At 43.0% G+C, this 17,380-nt stretch overlaps 1 protein-coding gene across 4 annotated transcripts in view; it reads left to right on the forward strand.

Moving 5' to 3' along the window:
- Nucleotides 1-17,380, forward strand: part of ZHX2 (zinc fingers and homeoboxes 2) — a 106,898-nt gene that overhangs the window by 79,868 nt on the left and 9,650 nt on the right. The gene's annotated exons all lie outside the window — the stretch shown is intronic.

Genomic DNA, 17,380 nt, shown 5'->3' on the forward strand with positions numbered 1-17,380 from the left:
TTTCTCTGATGTCTTCAGTTTCCTGAAGTAACCTGGTTCTTAGATTAGAGTAACCAAGCCAGAGCTTTTTAGCACTCTTCCCCCCCCCCCCCCCCCCCACACACACACACACCAAAATGTATTTTAGCACTAGCTGGTTACAAAATCAGCAGTTCTTGGAACTTCAGAGTGATTTGTGAATCTTTTGCTCTTGTGAGGATTTTGTGTATTTCACTGCCAAATGTACTGCTGAATGTTAACATGTCTGTTGTCGTTTAAAGACTGATTGTTTGTTTATTTGGGGCCTTTTTTGCAGAGTCAAGGAAGGGAGGAGTGAAAGTGTGTGTTAGCTGAACTGAGTGAGTAACCAGGATATAGTCTGGTCTAGGGTTGCCAGGTGTCCAGTTTTTGACTGGAAAGTCCAGTCAAAAAGGGGACCTGGCAGTGTCCGGTCAGATGTACCGACTGGACACCAAAAATCCAGAACCATGGGGGGTGGGAGAGAGGAACCACGTCATCAACCCGCACCAGCTCCTGTTCAGCTGGGGCCACCTCCTACCTGCATCTCATGGGCAGGCGGCAGGCTCTGCATCAGGCTGCAGTTCCCGTCCCAGCCCTGGAGCAGAGGAAGCGACGAGGAAGGGGGAAAGCAGCAAGCGATGGAGGGAAAGGAGCAAGAAGGGGAGTGGGGCCTTAGGGGAAAGAGGTAGAGAAGGGGCGGGGCCTTGGGGGAAAGAGGCAGAAGGGGCGGGGCCTTAGGGGAAGAGGTGGAACAGGGGGCAGGACCTCAGGGGGAAAAGGCGGAGCAGGGGCGGCCAGTTTTCAGCAATTAGAAATTTGGCAACGCTAGTTTGGTCTCCTTGCTGTCCTCCTTCTTTAGACCTGTCTGTAGCGCTCCTCATGTTTGTCACACTTTGTGATCCTCCAGCACAGCATTGTGGATTATTAACTTCTTGTTCTGACTGAGAAAACATGTATTTTAGCACTCTGCAAAATTCAGCTTTTTGTATTCCGAGGGGCCTCTGGAAGAATTTTTTTTTTGCAGGGGGTGGGGAGCGAATGATTCATACCCTTAATTACACCTTCAATTTGTGGGTTATTTTGAAATTAAGATCCCAAGAGAAATTCACATGAAACTGCAAAGTTCTGTACAGTGTTTGGATTCAAACAGAATTTTGACTGGCTTCTGACTGAAAACATCTTTCTGTTCCATTTGGCTTGAAAGGCAGTCCAGGCTGCCCAAAGTACAGCTCCTTACTGAAATACTTATATGTACAATTTTTATAACACCTTCCATCTGAGGTTTTCAAAGTGCCTCATTGACAAACAAGCCTCACCACACCCCTGCAAATTAGGGACGTGCTGTTGAGCACACTTCACAGATGTAGAAACCAAGGAAAAGAAAGATATTAACACTTTCTTTCAATTTCCCCTAACCCCACCCCTGCAAAATTTAGCTATAAGAGACTCCATCATGATAGCAAGCACAGAACAGCATTGGGGTTTAGAGCAGGAGGAAAGAAGTTGAGGGAGGAATAAGAACCATAAAACGTAAAAGGAAAACTGAAGTATGACATTGAAGTGATGTTAAAAACCTAGGCCTAGATCAGGCTTCCCTTCCATTGATTTAGATAGGTGCAGAATTGTGAAGCTTTGAGTTTATTTACACTTTTGTACTTCCATTAGCTGTATTTTATTTTGCACTTGCTGTATTTCATTCATCCTAATATAATCCTTTTGGAGAGGGGCTAATACATTTTGCCTTTTGGATGAATAGACTAGTTACAAGAAGTATTTAAAATAATTTCTTCAAATATTTGATAAATGAATAAACCTGTTAAATGCCTAGACTTGTCATGCATCAAAAAAGGCAAAATCAAGTAACAAGTGGACCTACTAAGTGGGAACTGAGAATTATTTCTCTAAGAGGACGTTTTCTGTATACCTAAACAAGTGTTTTCTTTGTAAAACAAGAGATCTCACAGAAATGTCCATATATAATTCCCCATTTCTGCTTTTGTGACCCATTGCTCAAGATACATTATAGCAACCCTATTCATCTGGACATACTTCTTCCCTGCAGCTGCATGGGCTGAAAACAGGCAGTAGGACCTGACAGCAGTAGACAGCAGCTCCTATTGTGAGGACCAGCCAGGGCAAAGGTGGGACAAGGCTAGATTCACTGCAGTACAGTCTGACCCAATCTCTCTACTTCAAGGCCACAGATACTCCCTTCTGCCTGACTACAGTGCCCTCATCAAAACCCTGGAAATTACCAGATGCCCAGACTACATCTCCTTGGTAACTGGCTGGATCACTGGTGGTTAATTTAAAAAAGAACGTAATTACACAGGTAATGAGCTTACTATGCAATTTTCAGGGGTTGTCAGTTCCTAAAACTCTTGTCCAGGGTCTTATCACCTCTCTCTGGCCTCTCTGACATCCATATTGCCTTCTCCACACCAGTCCATACAAAGTAATGCTGCTAAGGACCACATTCCTTGCCTGTGGATCTGATCTGATCTTGTGACATGCAGTACACCCCTCTGAATTCCTCTCTTGGCTTACCCCTGTATTTCATTTCAGCTTGTTCAAGCTTCCTGTCCTCCTCTTCAACACCCCTCCTCCCCCATACACACACACACTCTCTCTCTCTCTCTCTCTCTCTCTCTTATCTGATTTTTGTATCTTACCATGTCATCCCCAGCCCCCTACTCCACCAGTGATGTCAGCCTCAGTACCCCATATGTCTGCTTTTCACAACCACCTCTTCAACTTTATTCCATGCTGCCACCTCAGCATGGACCAGTTTTCCTGAGCTTCAGTACAAAGCCACTGCCCTCTTCTCATTCAAATCCTTCTTGAAGACCCTCTATTTCTGCAGTGCTTACAAGAGACTAAAGGCCAGATTTTCAGGGGTGATGAGTATCTTTTACTCTCATTGACTTCAACTGGAATCCTGGGGGCTCAGCACCTCTGAAGGATTTCTGGTCCACTGAATTCGATGGAAATCCATTCATTGGTTTCATAGCCACTGGACTAAGTCTAAGTTACTTCAAATACTAATTTGATTTATCTGTAGTCCATCATCCTGTGTGTGTGGCAGAATAGTTACATAATTTGATTACTGTTCCCTGTGTGCAACTACTAACTGACGGGGTTTAGCAAAAAAAAACTTCTCCAAAGAGTAGGTTATTACAGATTTATTCACTACTTCTTGCACCTTCCTTTAAGAATCTGGTATCTATCTGAGACAGGACATCAGAAACCACTGGCAGTTCTAAGGATGAATGTGCCATGCAAGTGCAAAGCGTAAAGCAAGTGATCTAGTTTGATCACACATCTATAAAGCTGCTTGAGGGCAAGAAGAATCCTGGAATTCAATGAGCAATATATTCGAGTCTCTAGTATAAGCTACTGTAAGAACATAAGAACGTCCATACTGGGTCAGACCAATGGTATCCCAGTATCCTGTCTTCCAACAGTGGCCAATGCCAGGTGCTTCAGAGGGAATGAACAGAACAGGCAGTCATCGAGTGATCCATCCACTATTGTCCACTCCCAGCTTCTGGCAAATGGAGATTAGGGTCACTCAAAACGTGGTGTTGCATACCTGCCCATCATAACTAATAGCAGTTCATGGACCTTTCCTCCATTAATGTATCTAGTTCTTTTATGAACCCTGTTATATTTTTGGCCTTCACAACATATCCTGGCAAAAAGTTCCACAGGTTGACTGTGCGTTGTGTGAAGAAATACTTCCTTTTGTTTGTTCTAAACCTGCTGCCTATTAATTTCATGGGTGACCCCTAGTTCTTGTTATGAGAAGGAGTAAATAACATTTCCTTGTTCACTTTCTCCACACCAGTCATGATTTTATAGACTTCCATCCTATCCCCTCTTAGTCGTCTCTTTTCCTAGCTGAAAAGTCCCAGTCCTTTTAATCTCGCCTCATAAGGAAGCTGTTACATACCCCTAATAATTTTTGTTGCCCTTTTCTGAACCTTTTCCAATTCCAATCTATCTTTTTTGAGATGCGGTGACAGATTTGCACACAGTATCCAAGGTGTGGGTGTACAATGGATTTATATAGAGGCATTATGATATTTTCTGACTCTGACGAAGTGGGACTGTTCTTAATGTTTCCTCTGAATACTGTGTGGGTGCCTCAGTTTCCCCTATGTATTTCTTAAGTCTCTAGGTGGTGGGGAAAGGCCACTGCGCATAAATCACTGACACTCTGTCTCCCTGGTAACAAATGGCCAGGGCCCCTTCCCCCCCTGCAAGGTAATAGCTAAAGGTGAACAAAGAGATCAGGTGACCTCCTGGCCCAGGAAAGAGACAAAGCCGGGAGAAGGAGGGGCCGGAGGGGGTTTTCAGAATTGGAGCTACCTGGGGACTAGGAGTGAGGGCAGACGTGGGTGTCTGGCTCTCTGAACCCCATAATGGACCCAGCCGAGGGGTCCCGTTCGCCGTTGTACCTACAAGCTCTGTTTTAGACCGTGTTCCTGTCATCTAATAAACCTCTGTTTTACTGGCTGGCTGAGAGTCACATCTGACTGCGAAGTCGGGGGTGCAGAACGCTTTGGCTTCCCCAGGACCCCGCCGGGGCAGACTCGCTGTGGGAAGCGTACGGAGGGGCATATGCTGAATGTTCCCAGGAGAGACCCAGGAGGTGAAGCCGTGTGAGCTTCTTGCCCTGAAGACGGTCTGCTCCGAGGGAGAGGAGGCTCCCCAAAGTCCTGACGGGCTTTGTGGGGAGCAGTTCCAGAGCATCGCCCGGGGACTCCATGACACTGACTTGTTATCTCTCCTTTTCCTAATGGGTCCCAACATTCTGATAGCGTTTTTGACTGCTGCTGCACATTGAACAATTTTTTTTTTTTCAGAGAACTATCCACAATGACTCCAACATCTCTTTCTTGAGTGGTAACAGCTAATTTAGACCCCATCGTTTTGTATTTACAGCGGGGATCAGGATTATGTTTTCCAATGCGCTTTACTTTGCATGGATCAACATTGAATTTCATCTGTCATTTTGTTGCCCAGTTTTGTATGAGTCCTTCGTAACTCTTTGCAGTCTGCTGTGGATTTAACTATATTGAGTAATTTTGTATCATCTTCAAATTTTGCTACCTCATTGTTTTACCCATTTTTTCCAGATAATTTATTAACGTCTTGAGCAGCACTGGTCCCAGTACAGATCCCTGGGGGACACCATTATTTATCTCTCTCCATTCTGAAAACTGACCATTTTTTCCTACTCTCTCTTTCCTATCTTTTAACCAGTTACTGATCCATGAGAGGACCTTCCCTCTTTTCTGATGACTCCTTACTTTGCTTAAGAGCCTTTGGTTAGGGACCTTGTCAAAGGCTTTCTGTAAGTCCAAGTACACTCTATCCACTGGACCACCCTTGTCCACATGTTTGTTGACCCCCACAAAGAATTCTAATAGATTGGGCCAGGCACAATTTCCCTTTACAAAAGCCATGTTGACTCTTCCCCAACAAATTGTTTTGTATGTTTCCAAACCAGCTAATGTTGCAAAGAGGCCCACTGATAGGGTTGCCAGGTGTCTGGTTTTTGACCAGAACACCCAGTCAAAAAGGGACCCCAGCGGCTCCATTAAAGGCCAGTTGGCGGGGCTGGCAGGCTCCCTACCTGGCTCCACATAGCTCCCAGAAGGGCTGGCATGTCCCCCACTCTGGCTCCTAGGCACAGGGGTGGTCAGGAGGGCTCCAGGCGCTGCCCCCACTACAAGCGCCAGCTCCGCATTTCCCATTAGCCAGGAACCGTGACCAATGGGAGCTCCGGGGTCAGTGCCTGCAGATGGAGGCAGTACACAGAGCTGCCTGGCCACGCCCCCAATTAGGAGCCAGAGGGACATGTCACTGCTTCCGGGAGACGCCTGAGGTAAGTGCTGCCTGGAGCCTGAACCCCCTCCCATGCCCGAATTCCTGCCCCAGCCCTGAGCCCCCCCACACACCCAAACTCCCTCCCAGAGCCAGCACCCCAACCCCCGCCCCATCCCTGATCCCCCTCCTGCACTCCAAACCCCTCAGCCCCAGCCCAGAGCCCCCTCCTGTACCCCAAACCTCTTATCCTAGCCCCACCCCAGCCAGAGCCCTCCCCCTCCCCCCCACACTCCAACCCCAGACCGGAGCCACCTCCCACACTCTGAACCCCTCATTTCTGGTCCCACCCCAGAGCCCACATCCCCAGCCCAGAGCTTGTACCCGCTCCCACATCCCAATCCCCTGCCTCAGCCGTGAGCCCACTCCTGCACCCAAACTCCCTCCTGAGCCCACACCCCCAGCCCAGAGCCCCCTACGGCACCCCAAACCTCTCATCCCTGGCCCCACCGAAGAGCTGGCACCCCCAACCAGAGCCCTCAGCCCCCCAACCCCCTGCCCCAGCCTGGAGCCCCCTCCTGCACCCTGAACCCCTCATTTCTGGCCACACCCCAGAGCCCACACCCATAGCCCAGAGCCTGTACCCCTTCCCACACTCCCACACCCTGCCTCAGCCCAGAGCCCCCTCCCATGCTCTGAACCCCTGGGCCCCACCCCCCAGCCCGAAGCCTCCTCCTGCACCTCAAACCCCTCATCCCTGGCCCCAGAGCTCGCACTCCCAGCCAGAGCCTGCACCCCCTCCCGCTACCCAACCCCTTGCCCCAGCCAGTGAAAACTAGTAAATGAGGGTGGAGGAGAGCGAGCAACAGAGGGAGGGGTGATGGAGTGAGCAGAGATTGGGCCGAAGGGAAGGGAAGGGGCAGGAGGCGGGACAAGTATGTTCAGTTTTGTGCAATTAGAAAGTTGGCAACCTTACCCACTGAGATAGAACACCATAATCTGTCTGAGACCCATCACTCCTTGCTGTAATTCAGATTAGAATTAGCAGTAATTAATGCTACAAACAACAGCTTGCTTGCTTCCTTGTGTCTTGCCTGCCTGACCATTTAAAATGGGAAGAAAGGATTGTAAGTTTGAGAGAGAGGTTTATTTTTTTCCACCAGATTATGCACAATCAATTTTGGGTGGCAAGGGGAAAGAATTGCCTTGTTCACCCAAATTCTAGCATCTACAACGGCCTTTTGTGACCTTACCAAATCTTTGTTGTAGCAAACCGTTACTGTGCATAGAGGGCAATGGCTTTACACTGTGTCAAATCTGAGTGATGAAATATGCTTAGTAGAGGAAGGGGAAGCTCGTTCTATCATGTGATCTGAAATGGCAAGGTGTGTTTGTTTGCCATTGTGCCTAATAGATGCAAGATTTGCAAGTAGTAATGTTTAATAAACTGTAAAAGTTCACCTGAAATATCAGGCATTATATGGTTGGACAGCTCTTTTCCGTAGGAATGGGCACTGTTTGAAAGGTTTTCTAAGGGGGATGTGTGTTTGCAAACTATGCTTCTATTCTCACCCACTTTGCAAGTGAGGGGTGCATTGTCCTAAAGGAAACAAGTGTCTGAGTGTAAGTTTAATTTCCTGTATTTGAGACTCGTCTCAACTCTTGAAGTAGGAACTTCATTGGCTATCATTTCATAGAGTGCATTTTTGAAAAACTTGACTATATCCACAGGCCAAATTCAGTGTAATTATAATGATGGTTTTTATTTATGAAGTTGCTACCGTGGAAGCTAGGGACAATGAGTCTTGATCCAGTTCACTGAAAGCAGCATGCTGTTCAGTTTCTTATTATTCTAAATAAATGTGTTGCTTGTGAGAGGTGCTGGGAGACTTTGTACCCTACTGTTATTAAACATTGGGTGTTGTGAGAATAAATACACAAAAAAGATTGTGAGGTGCCCACATTCTACAGTGGTGTAGATCATATAAGTTCCACAGGTTTCAGAGTAACAGCCGTGTTAGTCTGTATCCGCAAAAAGAAGAACAGGAGTACTTGTGGCACCTTAGAGACTAACAAATTTATTAGAGCATAAGCTTTCGTGGACTACAGCCCACTTCTTCGGATGGCTAAGTACCTAAGCTATAAGTCTGTATGTGTAGAGGGGACACAGAAAGGTATACTTTCAAATTGCTGCAAGGGATTTTAGCTTTTAATTTTAACATTAATGGAAATCACCTGGCAACACTTCAAAAAAAAAAAAAAAAAGTCCCCTAGTTGTGGTGTTGCATTTTGATGGACATCTACAGAATACTTTTGAAAATAATTTTTCCTTTAAACAAGTTATAGTAAAATAAATTTTAATTAAAAAATGTGACAAGATTAGATTGGATCCCAGTTATACCAGCATATCTTTGTACAAAAGCCTCTCATTAAAACTAAATCCTCTAATCACCATGGGATTAAAAAAATAGAGAAACAAGAAAACCTAACCATTGTAAAACACTCCTCATTCAAGTACTGTATTCCTTGTATCATTTTGGCTACACTTAAAAAAGCAAATCATCACCATCACCACCCCAAAGTAATCAAGTCACAATGGGGCCGTATAGATTTGGCCAGCTGATCTCCATCAAAAGCTTCTCTATCTGATAAAGATACTTTTGCACAAGATCTTTGTCTTACCTTGGGGTGTGTTTCTTATAAAAACTAGGGGAAGGAAGTTTTATGTTAATATCATCCAGCGCTGACTGTGACTGCAGGGGAACTAATCAAATTTTAGGAAGGAGCTGTACCAAACAAACTGTTTTCCCCAGTGACGGGAAAAATAAAGGCTGGAGTGCAAGGCTGAGATTTTCAAAATGAGTGCCTGAGGTTCATCTCCTAAGTCCATATTTAGGTCCTGACTCAGCCAGATACTTAAGGATGTGACTAGTACCAAAGACTTCAGTGGGACTGACTATTTTGTGCTTAAACTAGATGTGATTAAGAACCTGGCTAAATCATGGCCTTAGGTACGAAAATAAGAGGCCTGGTTTTCTTGGGTGCTAAGCACACAGCAGCTACCCTTGGCTTAATTTGAGAGGTACTGGATTCTCAGAACCTATGAAAGCCAAGCTGTTTATTTAGGTGTCTAAATATGGACTTGGGACTCCTATTTTTTTTAACATTTTTGAGAGCATAGTTATTGTGCAAATACTTCTGCTGTGTTTCCCCTGTAGTGCGTCCTGCACCCTTCCTTATAGTATTAAGGCACAGAAACCTCAGGAGTTCACTTTTAGTAGAGGGATTTTAAATCTGGTTTCCTTTAATTCCAGATTGGAACCAGTGGTTTACAAATGGGAATTATTGACCTGTCATGAGATGCTAAAAAAAGACTCTGGGCTAACTGAAGTTCACATTTCAGAAACCTTGCCAATTTAAATGAGTACAAGTGATAGTGGCATCAGTGGCAACACAGACTTAAAGGATGAAAATAAGGGAAATGGGGTAAACAGCAGTATATTGGGAGTAAGGTTGAAACCACCATGTGGGAAGAAGATTTTAAGCTATCCCATTCTCAGATTACCCTCTCCTGATCTGTGAGAAAAGGCTCAGAGAAATAGGGATCCTCCTTCAGCAATGTAAAGATGAAGTATATACAGAAGCCCCTGGGAGAAAGGAAATAAAGTAGTTAAATAGTGACCCAACTACATAATAAATCATTTAAATCATGCAGCCCAGCCATATGTTTTGATAGAGCATCTTGATGGGTTGCTACCCATGCAGCAGAAACTTCTTAAGCATTTGATGGCACTTTATTTTATATATATAGTATAAAAAACATTTATTTTGCTTTCCACCTCTGCTAGATTTTCCTATGCAACAGTAATATTAGAAACCCTAAGCTTTCAAAAAATCATGAAATTGACTTAAAAATCATGATTTTATATATATATATATCGCTACCCCAATATAACGCGACCCGATATAACACGAATTTGGATATAACGCAGTAAAGTAGTGCTCCGTGGTGGGTTGGGGGGCTGCGCACTCCAGCGGATCAAAGCAAGTTCAATATAATAAGTTTCACCTATAATGCAGTAAGATTTTTTGGCTCCCTAGGACAGCGTTATATGGGGGTAGAGGTGTACACATATATATATATATACACACACACACACCCCAATATGGTTCTTTCTATTTGCCTTCTGGTGCTGAGGCTTTAAGAACTTCAAATATCTCAAAATTACAACTGCTGGCAACACTGAACAGGTGTCCAATATGTAAAGGCAGCACAATGGGTGTGTCATTGACAGCAGGGATCAAACCCAAAATCTCTGGATCTGAAAGTATGAACAGCTATGCCTGAGCTAAAAGACCCATCTCTCTTAGCCAAGGCTGATTCTGCAGGCTTATCGACCTCTCTATGTGACCCAGTCAGTAGAGCGGGAAAGAGCACCACATTGAATAAGCATGAGTTACCAATGTACATCATTCATTTTTAAAAGTCTTTTGTTTGTATTGTTCCATTCTATAAGGTATTTACTAAGAACTTTCCTAACTGATCAATAAGCTATTCAAACAAAAGTCTATGGGGGGGGCTGAAGGGGGTATTCGTCATTCAAACGAATGCAGGTTTTTTCGTTCCCTTCTGTTTTTTTTCAAATTAAAAAGTTTTCAGTGCTTGTGAAAGGTGCCAGATTGCTGATGCTGGAAACTGAAGCCCCAAAATTCACAGGGCAGGTACAGCAGGGAAAGCTTTTCCATAGCAAACCACCAGCGTGCCTCAACCTTCATTGCAGGAATTACATTTAGAAGTGAGTCTCCACATATATTTAATCCCTAACATTTCTGCTGAGACTTAAATCAGCCATTGAATGCCCCCAACTATGCAGGTTTACAGGAGGGAGGAGTTGGTGGGGTGCGGGGGAGCTTTTAGCACAATGATAAGTTTTCTCCTCTGTGAAATCCTCTGGGCACTGCCTGGCTTCCTGTATCATTCGTGACATGTGCCATATGTTGTGTTTGTCAAGCCAGAGAACAGTGCTTTATGGGATATTTTTCAACCAACTAAAGATCTTTTAAAAAGGCAGTTAAAACTTGTTTCTGTGCTGAATGCCCCATGCGGTAGGAATGTCCAGCAGGTACATCTGGGCTTAACTCTGTTTTCTTTAACTTTGCAACTCAACTTCAAAAGTATTCATGAGTGCCTGTAAATTGATGTTGTTGCATGGAAAAGGTGATTTTTTTTCCTGGTTAGGTGGAAAGATTGTACAATTCTCAGTGTAGACAGATGTATTTGTGGAGAAGACTGGTGCTAGAAACACAAAAGGGTAAACACTTTGTCCTGTTGCTTAAAAACTGTAAATGTATGAAGAGAAGAAATCAAATGATGAAGGACCTGGCTAGATCCTAGACTGTCCAGTTTTCCTTGTGGTCTGGGGACACTTAACCTGGTAGAGTTCTTACCTTATGTTTGAAGTGGATAAAAGTACTTCAGCGTGAGAATGTATTCCGTGTAGGTGGAGAAAAGCTGTCATGGAAGAGGTCACCAGAAGGAGAAAGGAAACTCAGGAGGTGCCATTTAGATGTTTGATCTTAACAAATGGAGTTGATTTCTAAAAGTTGCTAGAATGAAGAGTGGTCCTTTAACCCACCCCCACCCCAGGATAACTCACTCTTTTGTAAAGGCATCAACTGTGCTTCAAAAGAGAAGAAACTAAATACTCAAATAATAATTTTCTCCATGTAAAATGTGGATGCAGCTGGGATTTATGCAGTGTAGTGGAGGGTCCTATCTAGAAATACATTTTCTATTCTGTATCTATAAATCATGTGCCTCCCATCTTATGGCCACAGTTGAAGCCAATATGGAGAAAGTTGAATCCAGTGATGGGAATTCAACCAGCTGAATAGGCAGGGAATTAGAGTGGCTAGGGTAATTGTTTTGTAATTTTATACTTTTCCTATTAAGAAAACTCAGTCAACTTTTTAAAAACCCTTTTTTAGAAATCCAGAGTTTGGGGGGGGAGAGGTTTACACACACAAAACAAAAACAAACAAACAAAAACCACAACTTTACTAGCAACATTTTTTTTACACAGTGCATAATTAACCCGTAGAACTTACTGCCACTGGAAATAATTGAGGCCAAGGATTTGAAGAGAGGTTAGACATTTCTGTGGCTATTGAGAACACTTACTATTACAAATAAGTAGGATATTTTAAAATACAGTTTTAGAAAATTATAAACCTTCATGCCATGCTTGCAGAAACAGTCTGTTCCAGTGGATAGAGCACTGGACAAGAAGTCTGGAAACATGGATTCCATCCCCAGCTCTGCCACTGATCTGCTGTTTGACTTTGGACAAGTCACTTCACCTCCTGGTGGCCAATCTTCCGCCCACCCCTTGTCTGTTTAGCCTGTAAGCTCTTCTAGACAGAGACAGTCTCTTACTATGTTTGTCCAGATGGAGGCCCTCATCATGGGTGGAACCACCATGCATTACTGTACTGCAAATAATGATGTTTCAGGGTGTAAACCAGGGGTAGGCAACCTATGGCATGTGTGCCGAAGGTGGCACACAAGCCGATTTTCAGTGGCACTCACACTGCCCGGGTCCTGGCTGCTGGTCCAGGGGGCTCTGCATTTTAATTTAATTTTAAGAAGCTTCATTTAAATATTTTAAAAACCTTATTTACTTTACATACACAATAGTTTAGTTATATATTATAGACTTATAGAAAGAAACCTTCTAAAAACATTAAAATGTATTACTGGCACGCGAAACCTTGAATTAGAGTGAATAAATGAAGACTCGGCACACCACTTCTGAAAGGTTGCCGACCCCTGGTGAAAACTAATCACCAAGTGACAAGGGTTAGAGGAGAAACTTCCCTTTTAGACAGATTATTCCATGATGATTCAAAATACAAAGTCAGGACCAACATTTTTTGACCTGAGATTCTAAGAGGCAGGCTCCTAAAACTGCTTAAATATAAGCAGCTTGATAAGGTGCTAAGAACCTGAATCTCCCGTTGATTTTACTGGGACTAGTGAGTGTCTTTTGCACTTATATTTAGGACCGTAAACATGGATTTAAGCGCCTAACTTTAAGCGATCAACTGTAAATATTCTGGCTGATGATCCTAGCTGGGAATTTTTAAAGAAAAGTCATGGCACACAGTATTTTAGTTTAATATTAAACTTAACTAGGAAAGGACTGTCCGTTTGTGTATGTACAATAGCTAGTGTAGCCCTGATTCTGTCTGAGGCCTTGGACTCTCAGCAATGCAAATGACAAAGTTTATTTTTCATTATGGAAGTCTTAAAATAGCTGTCTTCTATAGTTTAAAAGTATGCAATGAGAACAAAGTATCTGTATAAATTATATAACACTTAATAGTATGTCTTGGTTTGATAAGGCATCTCCCAGAATACATGATTTTTTACCATTTATAAGCCCAGATCAATATCACACTGGTCATATACAAGCCAAATTTGTTTAAAGACAAAGGGGAAATTTTCAATGGCACAGAAGGGAGTTAGTCACACAACTCCTATTGGCTTTAATAATAAATACCAACCACTCTTCATCAGTAGATCTCAAAGTGCATCACAGTCTATAATGCATTTATTCTCATAGCGTCCCTACTAGATAGGGGAGTGCTATTATCTCCATTTTACAGATGGGGAACTAAAATTCAAAGACGCTAAGTAACTTGCCCAAGGTCACACAGGAATTCTGTGGCAGAACAGGGAACTCATCCCAGGTTTCCAAAGTCCTAGGCTATTGCTGTTACCACTGGGTCATCCTTCCTCTACAGTCAATACCCCTTGATGCCTTTGAAAAATTTCCCACCCTCCCAACCTCCACATGGAGTCTTGTTCAGTAGTTAATTGGCAGGCTAGAGTGATGAAGACCAGTGACTAGTGATTTGGAGTGCCTCCTTTAAAGGTACCTTAAGGGGTATCTTAAGAGGACCTGATTTACAGAAAGTGCTGAGCACCAGCTGTCGGAAAGTCAGGCCCTTTGTAGTGTCCCAGGTCAGGTGCCGAAAAGCAACGCACCCAGAATCACTAGTCGCTTTTGAAATCTTGACCATATGATTTTATAAGAAAGAAAAACTACAAATCACTTTTTTCCTTTAGTCAGAATTCTAGGTGTCAACAAACAGCCATAATCATGAACACCTGGATGGTTTCAAACTGTGTTCTGTTTATGGCAATATAATTTTTTTTTCAAGTTTCATTTTGTCACTACTAAAATACATGAAGCAAAAATAATAGAATAATTCAAATGATACAGAAGTTTATCTTTAACATTAACCTAATAAATTAACATTTCCACACAAGTATTATAAATCTTATTCAGAACCATTTCCACATATCTCACCTTCTAATTCCGCTTTCTTCTAATTCCATTTTATTCAACCTACAAAGAATCAAAAGGGTCTCAAGCCTCTAGCCAGCTCCAACATGAATAGAAGTGTAGAAGATCTAGTCAGTATCCCCCTGCACATTGTCCAAATGTAAACCATGTTCCGACTTCCAAGTATGAGATCTTCCCCAAAATTTTCCCTTCTACTATTTTCTTCTGTAAATCATGTAAGTTATAACCAGCTGCTATATATGAACCTTTTTTATGGGTCTCATTTGCCCTGGTCCACTTGTGCTTATTCCCTTGTACATGATTAAAATGTTCTAAGCATGTAATTACAGTAGAATGTAATGGCATTTTCGCTATCCTAGTTGATATGCTTTTTTATATTACTGTAACAGCTGCACGCTAAAAACAGTTATGGGGGGAGGAAACACTCTCCCGTGCATGTTCCTTTTCATACCCTGAAATGTAACTCTCATCCAACATCCTTGGATTTGTAAGGGAATAATATTATCTCAACATTATGAACATGCATTTAGCTTTTCTGAATGGGGACAGGATAATAACTCTAATATACTGCACACCTTTACCCTCTCCCCCTCCCATGGTCTTTGTGTGGTGAAAAATGGGGGTGGGGAGTTGTATGATAATTGACCATGTAATGTTAATTAAAATCTGCACTGGCCTAAACTCCTCGAGTATGACTTTTGCATTGTCATGCCTCCTGGAATCAAGTGTTTCAAAGTCAAGCACGCACATCCACACTTTGAATCTTGTAGAAGATGTGCAGGCACAAGTCTAAAAGGTATGGGGAGAGGAAGCCATCAATGAAGCAAGTCCGAAATTAACTAGCCAGTTCAGGTATAGAGTAGTTGCAGCATTGCAGAGTGCTTGGCTTTAGAGCACTGATAGTGGTAAGAAATTCTGCTGATAAGAGGAAATAAATGCAACTGATTTTCTACTTTATAAAGTGCTCATGCAGTTTGTGAGTTGGTAGAAACAATAACTGAATGGCATCTAAGAGGAATGAATGTAGACTGTAATTGTTTTTCAATCAGATTGATTTGTTGCACTATAAACTGGGATAATATCCTGAAACCTGAAGGCATAAAGACTTGGCTGCTCTCTGTCAGAGATGTCCCTAACGTGTGTTCCCCAGCTGCTTCATCTGTAACTCACTGCAAGGAACGGGTTCCAAAGAAAAGAACTGGAGAACAGTGTGAGGCAGTTCAAAACTCAGTGAAATTAGACATCCGATCTGGGGCATTGTTTCTTGTAGCTTTTTTATTGTTACAGTTTTGAGTCATAGGGCACAATTCACTCCTTGAGTTGTGGTGATTGTTTGTTGTGTTCAGGAAATTTATTATCGAGAACATACTTTTTATGGAGATTAGGCTACTGAGCAATTAAACCAAGAGATTAGCAAAAAAAAAAAAAAAAAAAAACCCTCACTGTTCAGAGTGGCGACACCACTCCCACCCTTTCTGTATCTTGGAAGTGAACCCCCATTTTTTTTTTGTTTGAATTTATATTTTCCTTTGATTATTATTGTTCTTTTCCCTGCCACAAATTCCTGGACGAAGGCGGGTGCTGGCATCCCTCTGTGCTGATGTATGGCAGAGCAGACAACTGAGTAAGACATATCAGTTAGATTCTATTATAGGGTGACCAGACATCCCGATATTTAGGCGTTTGTCTCAATATTTTGCGGTACTCCATTTTTGGGGGTTTTTTTCTTTTTTTTTTTGGCTCCACCGGCGACCCCCCCCCATGTGTCCCAATATTTTCTTCCTCTCATCCGATCACCCTACTCTGTTAGACTGATAAGATATACAAGTGATGCCAAAGTGTGTCGGGGGGGGAGGGGTGTCATTTTTTTTTTTTTTAAGAAAAGAGACAGACCTCTTGGGTATCAATCTGCAGTAGGTACGATTCACCCAGGACCGGTTTTCAAACAGCTTGGGGTTTCATCCCTTACCCATTTATCATATCTGGCCAATTTTGATACGGTAGCAGGATGCTATATAGCGTGGTCCCATTTCTGCTGTCTCTCTCCTTTCTCTGCTGCTTCCTCTGGGGAGCCAGCTTAGAGGGAGCACTGTTCCTCAAGCAGATAATTGTGGGGAGGGAGCCCCAAAGTAGAAATTAGGAGGTGCAACTGGGCAGTGGTTAGGGCCACAAGTGTTGAAAGAGAGGGATGTGAGGGTATGAAGAGGGGCTAATGCCCACTTCTCAAGAGGCTCAGTGTTCAGCAGGTAAAGAATTTTGATTCTTGGTCTGATCAATCCTAGGCTAGAACAACTCCTGAAGCCAGGTCTACACTAGAAGCTTTTGACAGTACAGAAATGTCAGATAGGGGAGTGGATTTTTTTTTTTTTTTTTTTTTTTTTACATTTCTATACCTGCAAAAGCCCTATTGTAGATACAGTTATACTGGCTTGAAAGTGATTTTGCCAGTAGAACTTATTTACCTCAGGGAACTGGCATAAGCTATGTCAGTAAAAGCACTTTTTTGCCAGTATAAGCTGCATCTACACTGGAAGGATTTGCTGGTATAGTTACACTGGTATAGCTATACTGGCAAACCTTTTCTAATGTAGACCTGGCCTAAGCATTGGTTCATTTCTCTCAGCCTGTCGTGCTGTATGGTTCTTAAGAACCCATCAGTGGCCCCACTCTTGCCCTCTATTCAGTGCCTAAGGCCCCAGCTAGGAAGTCTGAGGCTTTTTCTCACATGGATGCACAAAATCAGTTGCCACTCTGTCCTCGAGTCTGGCTCTGTAGAGTCATTTTCCTATTTAAAAAGTCATTGTGAGGGGGAAGTTGAGTTATTCTGACCCAGAGCTAAACAGTAACAAAGCCGTTCACTGTGGCCACTCATGCAAATGCTATAATGGATTTTTGAGGAGATATATTTAAAGGAGCAGGTCACTTTTGACCTGTACACTACCAGCTCAAATCAGTTGTCAATAGCAGGGCAAATGACAGGTGCTTGTTACCACACACACACACACACACACACACAGAGTCTGGCTTGGACCAAGCTCAGGCATACAGCTGTGTGTTTAGAGACAAGTGATCTCATTTTTAACCTTGTTGTCGTTAGCTTTTTGTGTCTTAGCTCATGAAATACCAGGATTTTGTGTTCTAGGGTGGCAGGACAAAAAGGAAAAACTGCAGCCTAG

Source organism: Trachemys scripta, chromosome 2 (genome assembly GCF_013100865.1).
Source record: "Trachemys scripta elegans isolate TJP31775 chromosome 2, CAS_Tse_1.0, whole genome shotgun sequence".
NCBI lineage: Eukaryota > Metazoa > Chordata > Testudines > Emydidae > Trachemys > Trachemys scripta.